This window comes from Paralichthys olivaceus, chromosome 14 (genome assembly GCF_024713975.1).
Source record: "Paralichthys olivaceus isolate ysfri-2021 chromosome 14, ASM2471397v2, whole genome shotgun sequence".
Lineage (NCBI taxonomy): Eukaryota > Metazoa > Chordata > Actinopteri > Pleuronectiformes > Paralichthyidae > Paralichthys > Paralichthys olivaceus.
The window spans coordinates 23,024,162-23,038,659 of NC_091106.1; positions in this window are offsets into that span (position 1 = coordinate 23,024,162).

The window sequence follows — 14,498 nt, forward strand, 5'->3', positions numbered from 1 at the left end:
CGGACCGATGGGAAGGGACTGACGTGTACTTACCTTTTGAAGGATGCTGTGACGTTAATGGACGGATTGGAGCAGGGAAAGTAATAAAAGGTGGTCAGTGCAGTTGGGATGAATTCTTTTGAACGGTGGCCCTTCACCATATTCAGGAATGTGATTGAGAGAGAGAGCGCTTTAACTTTCACCCTGGTGCCTGGTTTTTTAACGAACCTGAACATTTTTGCTCATTGGCTCATGATTTTAACAAACCCAGGTGTAAAAATGATGAAATGCGCTGAAGAGCTGTGTGTGATGGAAGAATCCGCAGCGAACTCGCAACATACATTGGAAACGACCCAATAAATTGCACGTTTTTATTAGAGCGCCCTCAAGATATTCGAAGGATTGGCACTAACAAGCCTGTATTTCATATCTAGGGCTCCGGGTTTCTCTCGTCCCAGCACCGCACGACAATGTTTTCCGCCACACACTAAAATAGACTGCAGGTGAGGGCGCCTGTATGAAATATATGTGCTGCAGTTTCACACGCGTGTCTGCTTGCACATGCACTCAATACTTGCCCTCATTAAATTGGTAGAAACGCAGCTCTTGTTCCAGCTAAAGTTCAGTTTGCACGTCTCTGTGAGCTTGTTAAACTGCGAAGGCAGAGCGAGTGGGTGGAGGAGGAGGCCTTGTGTTTGTGTTTGTGTGATTGTGTACTGTTTTTCTCGTGTCCTTGTCAAATTGATCAGCTTGAATGTTTGTGGTGCTGAATATGCTCCCCCCCCCCCCCCCCCCCCCCCCCCCCCCCCCCCCCCCCCCCCTAAGGAGAGCTGGCACCGCTCCCTGACTGATGCCGTCTCCTCCGTCTCCTTCTCCATCTTCCTCACTCTTGCCGTGAGGCTTCCCAGGGGACGTAAACAAAGAGCGATTGTGGAGTCACTATTGGCTCTGGGACTTTTTATGTTGCATTGCACCGACCGTGTTAATTTCAAACAGGGTAGAACTCAGAGGTGCCTCAGTGCAATCAGTGCGTCAAATTAAAATCTGCCACAACATCAACTCGTTCTCCTTTAAGTCACTTTTGTGGATGTGCTCCATTACCGCGAGAGGGAAACCAAGCCCCTTTGAAACCTGTAAGAGAAGTCATGAGGATTCTGCAGGTTTGAGGGAAGTCTTCATACCTAAGCAACACAAGAGGTTGTTCATCTGGATATTCTCTTGAAATGTTCCCACATGCAGACACTGAGGCGGCAGTGCTAACCACTGCGCTCGATGCAGAGATGCTAAGTGATAATCCCCCGCTGATACAGGATGGTTGTTTTGCTTGTTGATGTGGCTGTTGCGAGTTATTTCCTCTCAAAGCTTCCTCCTCCTTCACCAAACAGTTTTCCATAATAACAACCAGGCCTCTGACTCATCTTTTAAGCTGTCACCCCCTGAACCGACTCCGCTGCAGCTCTCCCAGGGTTTGACTCAGATTCCGTTCAAAACCCGACGGAGAGTTAAAAAAGCATCAACAGCAAGATGAAGTTTTTACTTTTCCATCAATATCCAGTGAAAATCTCAATCAATATTCAATTACAGCAACATCTGGTCCGACTTATGAAAGCTGTCATCATGATAAAAGATTTAAGAAGGTGCTGCAGCTAAATGCTAGTGATGGACGCTTGCACTGTTTCTTCAGGACAGACTGGACGGTATGAAGCCCTGCGTCTTCTGGTCCCACAATAACAATCAAAACCTTGTTAGGACAAATAAAAGGATTCAGTAAACAGGAACGTGAGAGTTGCTTTTACTTTGAAACAGCTACAGGAAGTGATAGACACATGGTCATGTGGTTAAACCGTGATGACAGATCATATCCACGGCTCAGTCTGCTGTGAACCACACGTGTAGAACATGGAGGACGAGGTAGTTCAGTTGTTTTAAGATCTTAATTAAAATGTCTACATATTAAATCAAATCCATGTCACATCTTAACTCTGCACGTTTTTTTATTTCCAGCATTTTATGTGAAAAAAAGTCTCCTAACGTCTCTTGAGTTGAATGTATGTCGATGCTGGCAGTCCCACGTTTCCCCTGGCTCGCCAACACAGCTTCCTCCCACTCCCGCTGCCAATCTGCCGCATTAGTTTCACTGGAACGAGTCCCTGGATCCTCCTCGTCTTTTGTTTAGAGTGGCTCGTAAAAAAAAAAAAGGAAAATGTTTTTTCTCCTGACGTCTCTGGCAGTGTTTGTGTTTAATGATGCCACCCTTTAAATCACTTATTAAAATGTAAAAGCAGTGAAACAAGTGTCTCTTCACTCAGAACAGCCTCTGAGACCGTGATGACATTTCCATGCAAGCCACATCTGTGTTATCCTCCACGACTCGACAAACAGGAGTGAGACTGAGGATCAAGGATTCAAGAGAAGCTCAGTTTGAGGGTTCGGTGAGATCAGGGGAAGCGTTGTCATTACGTCTGCGTAAGAATATTACTTCTTGTCTCGCTGCCTCTCAGAACTGTTGCCGTACAAACACTCGTGGTGTTGAACAGATCTTTGTGATTCTTTTTCTTTTTATCTGCATCATCATTGGTCCGACTCGCTGAGCCACATTCCTCCAGTGAGCAGTCCCCCCCCCCCCCCCCCCTCGTCTCTAATCCCTCCAGTGAGCAATCTTCATCATCTTTAATCCCGTGACACTGCGTGAACTGTTCGAAATCCTGCACTCCCCATATCTGCGCCATTTGTGCCGGCCGGCTGCCAATCAGACAACACTAAGATAAGTGGAATGGCATGAAGCAGAAAAAGGAAAGGAAGGAAAACATGGAATAAATGGGACCAGTTTTGAGTCTAAGTCCTGGAGATGAGCGACAGAGTAAAAAAAGAAGTTTAATGGAGTGGATAGAAAGAGGACAGCAGTACTTATGTGTTCGGACAAAGGTCCGACCCCTTTAAAATGAAGGAATATTCAATTTCCTCTTCTCAAGTCTTTGTGGTCGTGGGCTGTGACCGGCGACATTTCATTCTCACCTTCTCAGATTGTTGAATGTTTTTTAAACTCCACAAAGAACAGGACAATAAATTCATGAGGAGAATAATTTAAAGATCCCTTTATCGTCCTGTGATATAAAAAAATCATGGGGTCTCTTCTGGAATCAAGAAAATAAAAAATCAAAAATGTAATTGTGGATCTACATGAGAATATAGAAATCTGAAGTACATTCATGTCCCGGCTCATCTATCTGCACAATCCTAGTAGGTTATTAGTATTTTTATGATCAGATAAAATAAGCAATAAGCAATGTTGAAGTATCTTTATTGACATTTTCCAAAGTTTCTATAGATGATATCGTTATTTTCATTTCTTTTTAGCAGCGATAAAGGTGAATATATGATATTTTGACAGCCGTACTTGACGTGTATTGAAGTTTGCTGTGCATGAAGTAAATCTATTCGTGGAAGAATAAATATAAAAAGGCTTCCTCCCACTTGGTGACAGAACCCACACAGGCTTCTTGTGTGTGACGCTCTGAGCTCGTCATGGTGAGCTGGGGGAAAGAAGCCATTTCATTTTGAGCTGAAAGCAGTTTTGTCGATCTGAGGGTGTTAAAAATCATAAAAGCTTGTGTAAACGCTGTTGTAGGATCCAAACGGTTCGAGGGGCATCGGCCCGGGACTCTCTTCCTGTGACCTGTGGTGCACGCCCCTGACGTCCGCTCCGCCTCTACGCTCAGATGTGTGATTTCTGTTGTTATTATATTAAGAATGAATCCTGACAGTGTCGGAGGAGATGTGCTCTTTTTTGTTTGTGTGTTGTTGTCAGTCTGAAGGTCGGTCGAGCTCGATGAGATAGACCATCATAAAATGTTTTGCAGACTTTTAACTTCCTTCAGAAAATGAATCCTGACTTTTTCGCCGCGGCAGCATCACCAGCGTGTTGAAGTTTTCTCTTTCCCTCAAAATCCAGTGAAAATCAAAAGACACCACAGCTTATATACAAATATGTGAATATAAATCAGGCCTAACTATGAAAGACTTGGAAAGGATCTATAACTAAGTAGTAGTGATGTAAAGTAGTTTACCTGACAAAAGAAGTGCTAGAAAAACATGTCAAACAAGAGGCAAAGTCTTCTCATCTAGAAAATCTAGAACATCTCCCCCTCCAGGCTTTTATACATCGAAACACATATTTAGAGCAAACGAAGGAGCATCCTGTCAACCTCTCCACACCTGCAGGTGGCGCTGTGCAGGTGGGGAGACAGAGGAGCAGGGGACGGGGACTTATAAGAGAGTCACAAGTCACAACTTGTTGACGGAAGGCAGAGTAACATTTAAGTCTGTAAAACCACGAGGAGAGTTTTCACAAAGCTTTGGAATAAATAAAATAAAGAAGAAAAGAAAAGGAGTAAAAAAGGGTCAATAAGCTACGTAAACTACTCTTTATCTTTATTATGTAGTATTGAGAAATACTCACGAGTACTTGTTTCACAGGAACATTTCCAGTTGCAGGTTTTTCTTGGTCATTTCAACAGATTCACGTCAACAATGTCGGCAATCTGCATTTGATCCAAACGCAGTCGGATCTCGAATATTCACGTCCGTGTGTTGAACCGACATTCACAAACCATTTCCATTCATCACTTAGTATCGATGCTTCCACCGGACAGGTTGTAGATCACATCCTTTCAATTCAAGTGTCGAAAACAAGCCTCGTTCTCTCGGCGTCAGAAAGTACAGAACGGTCACGTGCAGCCGCGACACTGGAAAACTATTTATGGGGAATGGATGCATCTGTCTGCCATCTGCCACCGATCAGGTAATTGGTCCGCTCACACTGGTTGGAAATGCTTAATGGTTTGATTCAGAGGGTGAATTGGAAATGAAGACAGACTGATTGTGAGAGACATCTGGGTGGACTTGATCTTTATTTTGAGAATCTCAGAATAAAATCTAGTGATGATCTGACGTCGTTTGCTGAAAACTCATTGTGTCCTTTTCTTAGTTCCCATGGCAACTTTTAAAACAAAGCTCCTGTAATTAAACATCAGTAATCCGGAGATAAACATCTTATAATTGTGAGACACCTCATGAGACATTAATACTTTTTCATTTACGGTGAGTTTCTGCAATTAAAAAAATGTGGTTAAACCAAATATCAAAATGGAATCCTTCCATTAAACTTTCCTGCGTGTGGATCCCTCTTGTTTTGCGGTGGTGGGCTGCGGGGTTCACACCACAGGGTCATGTGTTCGAATCCCTGCGGAGTAATTCAAGATAGGTGAGAGGAAAGTTTACTCCCACCCTCATTATCACAGATGAAATGCCCTTGAGCAAGGACACGACTCAGCTGCAGTGAAGCTGAACCGGCACCAGCTGGCGAGTTCATTTCATCTCGGTACATTATCACACTGACAAGAAAATAACGTAGAAATATAAAAAGCCACTCGTCGTGTGTGTCGATATGGAAAACACAATCATTTTCAATAAAAGGTCAGGTGTTCTATGATTTTCTATTTTAACACTTTCAGGTGAGGAGAATTGTCGGGTACATTGAAAACCTGGTTCATCATCAGGATGGTAACATATACGTCGACATGCACTCTGCTAGCGTATCTGGATTTTAAAAGAAATAGGAGACAACACTCTCATTGGCTTATTGCACACATGTGATTCATTAAGCCTCAGAAGTTTTTCCCACTCAACCAAGTTTCTGTCGTGGTACTTCCTCGCTCTCGTTGAGGGTTTTAAACCCTTCAGAGAAATAGGCTGACTGTGTGGGCACCGCACTCTGAACACAACCGTCTTCATGTTTTAACAAATCGCACACAGACACATGAAGGTTGTGCTTGACAACAAGCAAAGCACAGACAGTGTGAGGCTGAATGTACAAGCACGATGTCTCCCTCACAAAGCTGTCAGAGGGTTTCAGCCTCCTGAGCAGCGTTCAGTCGGAGCTTCGCCGCAGCTGGAGGTAAACAACGCACCAGATCAGACCAGGCGAGGAGGGACTGAGCAGAGCGACAGAGCCATTTGGAATAAAAGGAGTTCGTTCAGAAACACAAAGTGGTGAGATGAATGCAGGGCGGAGAAAAGGAGAAGGCCTCGGGTCAACTCCGCAGTCGGGACGGGAAATAGCAAACACTCTTTGTTCATTCATCGATAATCGCTCCAAGTGGAAAAAAAATCACAATATTTCAGAGGTCAAAGGTCACGGAGAACTTGTTCTGTTTGTGAATACGCCAGGAGAAAGACAAAGCTCAACCAACGAGCCTCACGAGTTCGTCTGTGAAGTGATGTTGCTGAGCACCATGGACGGACTTTCTGTCAGGTGAATGAATCGATGACGACTATGATGAAGATCCAGGCTGTCATCGGATTGTGAAAATCGCTTCACGCTGCTACGCCGACACGTAAATGTGTTGTTTAGAAAGAACCAGCGAAATCAATGTAACTGCCTCATTTTAAAGAATTAAAGTTGTCAAAGTCATCAGATTTAAATCAACGAGAAAAACCACGTCGTGGAACCTGAAGTGAAGGAACGAGAATCTCTGCTTCACCAGACTACATGGCCTCAGTGAGACAGAGGAGTAGAGTACAAACGAGTACATACGAATAATAAGAATAGTATTTGTACTTTGTTTGTGTGGCGCTTTACTTTGGAAGTAGTCTCCCTCTGTTTGTGTGGTATCTGATCTCTGGTTAAATGATGTGTTGAACCTGTTTGATTAAAAAGGTTGTGTTGGTTTGATGAACACAGGTCAGAATGTGTTCACATGTTCAGAAACTATAAATCACAGAAATCACTATGTGCTGTTGCATTTGATATCATTTCAGATAAAACCAATAATTCAGTTGGTTTCCACAGTTTGATTTGATTTACAACACATGCTCACAGGACGATGAGATTAAAAACCACCTTCGCAGTGTTTCTGTTTTCAAATGTACGATAGTTTAGAATAAAAGAAACCAGAGAAAATGGCTCCTCACTCTCTGCTTGTGAGTCAGATAGTGTTCCTGGAGCAGATACAAATCTCAAATTAAATTAAATGAGTCAAGTACTGAACCTGGCCTCCTGGTTTTGCGGCTGCCTGAAACATTATGTTCCCAGCGGGGCCCCCGAAGGGCCCGAGGTGAGGACGGGCTATTTTCAGCAGCCACATCGCAGCGCTTGCCCTCTTCCCATTTGACTGACAGCTCACTTTGAGGGTGGGGGAAAGGCTTCATGTCGCCTCTGGATGATCTGCCAATCACCACCAGGCCAACTGCTGTTGTTGGCACTGTGTGTGTGTGTGTGTGTGTGTGTGTGCGTGTGTGTGTGTGTGTAAGCTTGTCTGAGTTGTGTTGTTTTCAATAATCTGCATGATTCACCTGTTGGTCTCACAGTGACGAGAAAGCTTCAGTCCTCTGGAGCCGTGAAGCCACAGTCACAACACTGACAGATTAAATCTGAATTCAAGCGTGAAACAGATTCTATACAAACAAAGTTAGAAAATCTAAAAATAAAGGTTTTCACGCTCTACTGGTTTTCTTTCCCGAAGAACATTTAGTGGTAATTGTTTAGTTTTTGACTTCTTGGTTCAGGTTGGAGACATCCTTTGGTTTCTTAGTCAAGTAATTCTGAATATTTAATCTTTGAAAATATTTTAGTCCTAGAATAATATTTGTATAAAAAAAGATTAATTTCCTCTTATCCTCTCTTTTTTTTTGTTTCAGTTTCCAGTTTTCTATCATTTTTATAGAAACTACTTCACCTGAACACACAAGTTTTTATACATATCTCCACCCAACCCCCTCGATCACATCTGACATGAAAAACAAACACACACACACACACACACGTATTCTGTTTAACACGCTGGCTGCATGTTGCAGGAAACAGGAAATCCCGCCCTTCAGCCTCATCTACGAGCCCACGTGTAAAACTCTGGCCGAAGGAAGCTGCGGTGGAGAAACGGAAAGTTTAGATTAAAAATCTGAATTAAACCGTGACCTTCTAAAATCATGTGTGCTCCGGGTTCGACATATTACTGTGATATTAATAACATTACAAGGATTACATTTCTTTTATCTTCCAGTGATATATATTCTTTCCCCTCCCCGAGCCTTGATTACTGTAATCTCTTCTACCCTGTTATTAAAAGCAGGTCAGTGCAGTTTGGTGAGATTAATATAGAAAAAATAAAAAAAACCTTCATAATCCTTTAAAAAAAGGATTTAAAGTATAATCATAACACTCAATACAAGGTCAGGTAGCTAATGATTATTTTGTCCTTTGTGAATGTTTAATGCATCTTTCCATAATCCTGCCGTTATGTATCAAAGTGTATTTTTAAATTAATATTAATTAACGGTTAATTAACATTCCTGTCACACAACAATCATCTGCACTCACATTTTGATTCAGTTTGAAACTTGTTCTTTTAGATTTCGTTGCATCTCAGGATCAACTAATTATGTAGCTCCAGAGTATTGACTCAAACGTTATATTTTCTTTGAGCTGATCCAAGAACTTCTTCTTCTGTTTTTATCTAAATAAGAACATTAAACCAAATAACAGCAACCCTGTGTAAGTCCAGTATCCAGGATGTAGTGTGGGGACCTGAGCGCTCCAATAAAATATAAAAATACGTTCAGGAAAAGAAGTCTGGATAATGTACTGGTGTTTACAGTAAAAAAAAAAAGAAGATTATTCGGAGTTTTCCCTCGCTGCCTGGAGAAGTGGAAGTTTATTTGCTAACCGGACACTAGGGACACTTCAGACGTGATATAAACCGCACCGTGTGGTCATTAATTATTATACATTATTATTGTGGTTATTAGTTATTATACATAAATACATCCGGTCATTATACAAACTCGGACTTTAAATCCTCTCATCAGCTTTCAGGTATGAAAGAGATGTTGAGCTGGTTTATGAATCACTTTCAGCACGGAGCCAAAATACACGTTTGATATGCTTGAAGAATATAAACCAGCCCGTCCCTCAGATCTTCAGGATCAGTCAGCGAGCTGTGCTTGTAGAGCGAGAGACGGACTCAGATTCAATGCTGCACACGTAACTTCCTCATGATGAGGTTCAACTTTTTCTTTCAGATATTAAACTTTAAAAAAGAGCCCAAACACTTTCTCCTTGTTTTTTTCTCTGTCTTTGATTCATTTCTTTTCAGCACTTTTATTTACTTTTTGAAACTTTCTCTTCCATTAGTCACTTTTTATTTATTAATTTCCTGTGTGGTTGCTCTTCACCAGCTGTGACAGGCAATACTGTGATAATTCAGAACGACTGGGGGGTAATTGTTTTTCAGATCATGTTCTCTGTTACAGTGATTCTGCTGCAGATGTAGATGTCAGACTGTAATAAATGAGGAAATGTCGGGTTGTTTTGTCTGCAGGTTGAATGAAAATGGCTCCATTATCCAGTCATCATCAGCCTGTCCATAAAATCAGAGCTTCGCTGCACTGAAAACACCCTCGACTCTGCCTCGACCCACTGGTCAAATCGTCAAATCGCTTAATTTTGAATCACATGTGAAAGCAAATTATCTGCTGAACCCGTTGTCCCTCAGACGCAGGTTTAATGTGCAGCAGAGCATCAGTTCGCCGGCGCTCCGTCACCTCAGCTGTTTGCTTGTGACCCAGAAGAACAACAAGCACAAAGAACCGGTAGGGAACACTCGCTGACGTGTAGTCGTTCTGAGTAGTTGTAGCTTTGGATTCATCACGCTCCGTTGCCTTGTGTCCGTTTTATTGAGGTTCTCAAATCCAACTCATTATTTAATCCTCAGTACCTCAAGAACCTCGATGCACGAGTGAAGGACACCGAGGGCGCAGGTTTTCACTCCGGAAGCAAAAAGTCAGTTTATATTTTGTAAAGTTTGTGTTTCAGTTTTATTTCACCTCTAAGTTTTCCCCTCGATCAAATTACACTGGCCTTTCTTCAATCGATTGTTTTTAAGATTTTAAATAAGCTGTCACCACTTTATTTAAGTTCCGAAGCTCTGAGGTCGACCAACACGACGTCCTGAGAGCTGAGCTCAGAAACCAAGGTGACCTTTGCGGTGGCTGCATCTAATCTCTGGAGCAGACCAAATTCAAATCACTGGCTTCTTTGTTTGTTCGTCAGGTTTACTCCCAAAAAAATATTGAACCGATCTCCATGATAATTTGAGGAGTTGTGGCTCACGATCGGAGGAAACAGCTTTTAATTTTTGATCGATGAAAAGATCCAGGAACATTTTTCTTCTGTAACATGGAGAGATCTGAACTCTCTGAGGACCTTTCTAATTTCATCTGCTGACATTTAACATTTTGTTGCTTTCATATCATTTCAAAAGTAACTCAACTCCAGCTCAATACATTCAAATCTTCTTTTTTTTCTCCACGTGTGTACTTTGTGCTTTGAGCCCGTGCATCATGTCCATCAACTGTGTTTTAAACATGCTGCACAAATGAACTTGGACTCAACATCAGCCTGATGTGATGTTTCTCTTGTAGCTTCTGCTTCACACACAGAATAAAATGTGAGGCCTCAGCAACAAGAGGAAGAATTTCAACATAAGGAGACATTGCACCAGGAACTTTAGTCGTCAGTCATCTCTGAACACTGGCCACCACTGTGTAGTCCCACTCCCTCACACACACACACACACACACACACATTTAAGACACATTGGACCACTTTCTCTTCCTCCGCTGCCAAAAGCTGTCGTGAAGATCAAAGTGAGTAAATGTGTTTGATGGAATACTCCACTTCCTTCACTTAACACTCAGACGGGCTTTGACTTGAAAGAGTTTCCATTGAAATGAACTTGATGCCGGAGTGCCTTTTGAAAACCGCAGAGGATACTGGGAGTAAAAAGATGGCAGATAGCTGCGTGAGCGTGCCGAGGCCGCTCCGCGCTTCCCTCTGTTATAATTGGTGGTATATCAGCTCTCGGTACAAAGCAAGGATCAGTATCCAGTTGAAAGATGGTGTAGATAAGCTTTTACATCGATAAAACAAATCCCCGTTCCGCTCCGATATCAAACGACGCAGGTGCGATGGATGTGATATGATTCAGCGCTAACGTTAAAAACCCTTCTTTACCTTTTCTCACCCCCCCGACGTTCTCTCGCTGCTTTCTCCCCTTTAACAAATCGATTCTTCGCCTTTAACTCGTTAACCACCTCCACTTAAACACCAACTCACCTTCACCCCCGTCTGAGACGTCACGGCGATGTCGCCCCACCCCCCCCCGTGGAACATGTGAAGTAAAGGACCCTCGGTCATCCCTGAGGGTAATTAAGTGGGCGGGCTTAGCATGTCGATGAACAAACCCCAACTGTTTCTCCGCTTCATTAGTAAAACTTTGACATGAGAAGTAACCATGGCAACCAGTGCAGAAGAGCGCCGGTGTCACATGAGCACGGGAAGAAAAGAATCCACAGTGTACTGTGTGTGTGTGTGTGTGTGTGTGTGTGTGTGTGTGTGTGTGTGTGTGTGTGTGTGTGTGTGAGAGGGGGCAGAACCAGCCCCTGAAAACCAGCCCACACATCTCCTTCGGTCTCGCTGATCGACAGCTTTGATCGTCGTTAACGGGGAGTCGAGAGTACGAGTGCTTTATTTTGAGTTCAGTGAGGAAACGGGACAAATGTTTCAGCTGCTGCTGTTTAAACTTCACTTGACTGAGAAAGAAACTGTCCAACTACTACATTTCTCCTCAGTAACCCAGGAAACACATTCACGTGAAAAAACACCAAATACTCCACAAGTAAAAGTATAAAAATAAACTACAAAATACAGCAGCCACGCCATGTATCGAAGTACAATACTGCATTAATACTTTTCTTTAGACCAAAAAATAATCAAATACAATTACAGAATACTATTTGGTATTTCAAACATGTAAATAAATACATGTATCTTACATACCACCCATCCCCGGCTTTCCAGGATTTCTCATTGAATAATTCATGTCCTGATATCAGACATGTTCAGGAGACTGATATTTGGTTGCAGATCAAAGTAAACATCTGGATCTCGTAATTTAGATGCTGGAGGTATAAACACTTCTAGTTGTTGTTTTCTCTGTGTGTGTGTGTGTGTGTGTGTCAGTGTGTGTGTGCTACTCCTGTTCGGTGTGTGTTAACTGGGCGCGGCCACCGGGGTCCTGCATCTCATGCCAACACCGCTGCAATCAGTCATCTCCTCCTCAACACTCAGCTGCACTGAAGGAGCAGATCCACCTCCACGTCTCTGCCAGAACATCCCGGTGGATCACCTGCATGTCTGGTCGCTCCACTCGGCCCCTGAGCCTCCTGCCCCCTCCGCCTCGTCTAACCTGCGGCGCCCTTTCTTACTGAGGAGTGGATCCTCTGCAGCCCGTGCTTTGACTTTCACCGGTTTGTCAGCACCACACTTGAATATTTTTTGCCCCGTCAGCACGTTGTCTTTTCTATTTGTTTACTTCGCTCTCTTCCTAAATCACGGCTCTGCTCGTATTCTGACTCCAGCCTCTCCTGACAACCTGAATGCAACCGGCTTCACGTTCATCCACAATTCATGCTGATGAAAGTGTATTTTATTTATTGAGTCAGAAATTACAGCAGCGCTCATCTCTCTGGCACCGAGGACGTGTTCCCATTAGTATACAAGTCCAGAGCATTTCATAGTCAAGAGTGTGAGCTGGATTGTGGCTGTAATAGCTTCCATAGGCTCCCTGTAGCGTATTGTAAATTTAATTATCTACACTGTAGCTCTGTGGCTGTTTAAAATACTTTTCTTGTCTGCTGTAAACTCATTGTGCCCTGTTTTCTTTCATTCGAGCCCCTGAATCGCTCTCAGGCTGCAGCTCTTTGTCTTTGCCTCAGTGCTCCCATGTGCTCTTTTGATGCTTTTTTTGCTTTTGTCGTCGCACCGGTGAATAACATGGCTTAAAATAAAGCTGACAAACAGGACGCACATGCAACAAATTCACATTTATATTCCAGTCAATGTGTTGTACTGGTTCGATGGGATCGCTCAGACAAAAACTGACGATAGCCTTGAGTTGTGTGGTTTCATTCAGATGTGTGATCCGCTCAGCGTGAGAGAACAAAGTCTGAACATGTGGCTCTGACAAGTTTTTTTTTTTGGGGGGGGGGGGGCAGCAACAACAAGACCCCCCCCCCTCCACGGACCTCATTTACTTTTTTAATAGAATTTCTAATCAGAGTTAAAAAGAATAATGGAGGCTTCAGGCAGCTTGACTGTGTGGAGGGTGTAATGAGATAACGGAGTATCTATGCAGAAACAACACCAATTTTTGGAGGAGAGGAAATGACTGAGATGGGGTTGGGGGAGGGGGGGGCAAACAAATAAAACGAGGGTGAAGGAAATTCATTCTGAGGTTGATTTGTCTGCATATTAAACAACAGGCCAGGGTTCAGGACGTGTGTTGTCTCTGACTGATGTCGAATCCAGAGATATGTCTCGTTTTTTAAATTACAAATCAAAAACCAAACCTCTTAGAAACACTTGAAACCATCTCTGTCCAATCCGCGAACATGGAGGAGGCAGTATTTCTGACCAGCTGGTGATCGAGACACTTTTACACACAGTGAATACACAAATCAAAACCTCCCTATTTGAAGGAGACGCACGAACAAACTTCCTGTCCAGAGTTCGGGACTTCGGCCACTTACACTACAAGACCGCTGCTGAAAGTATTGAACACGTTTGATAACGATCAGGAATTCGCAGTCGAGACCTCAGGGAGCTCCGAGCGGCAATTAGAGGAGGGGGTGCTGACCTTATCACAACAAGACAATCGTGATGTCCACGTCCTGAAACACAACCTCACACCAGATATTTCATCTGCTCCCTGATTGTGGTCGAACCGGAGTCGTAGAGCTCCACATCAGACAGGCTCAGGAACACACCTCATCATTTTCCGTCCTTCGATTCATACATGACATCACGCCCCCCCCCCGTGAACGGATTCTGTGAAGCTGTGACCGAACCTCCGATAAGTCTGTAAGTCTGTGCTGCTCACAGCTGTCTGGCTCTGCTAATGAGGTTCACGGTGGGGGGAAGAGCTCCCAGGGGATTCGTCTTGGTTTGTTCGCCCTCAGTTGAAACTCTCCAGTGATCCCTCTGCTCAAATCCCACTTCTTCTTCTTCTTCTTCTTCTTCTTCTTCTTCTTCTTCTTCTGTTGGATTGACAGGTCCTAACAACATCCACGACTCTAACGGCTCCAAGCTCTATGAGGGAGATGCAGAGGTGAGTTTAAATCAAGCTGAGTGACGAGGGACCTTTTTCAATTCCTTGCGATGATTCTAAGTCCCGAGTGTTGAAGCTCTGGTTGAAGATTTCCAGGACAAAGAACGTCTCTGTAGATGTAGATGTTTTCTTCAGTAGCTGACGTAGCTGCTGTGTAGCTGCTGCTGCTCGTATCTTAACGAGAGCTCTGAAATAAAGAATGTACAATGTACATATACTGCAATACTAACTGTGTACATGGACACTAATATTCCACCTGTTCATCTTGTAGGTTTTCCTGTTCACGCCTCCAGT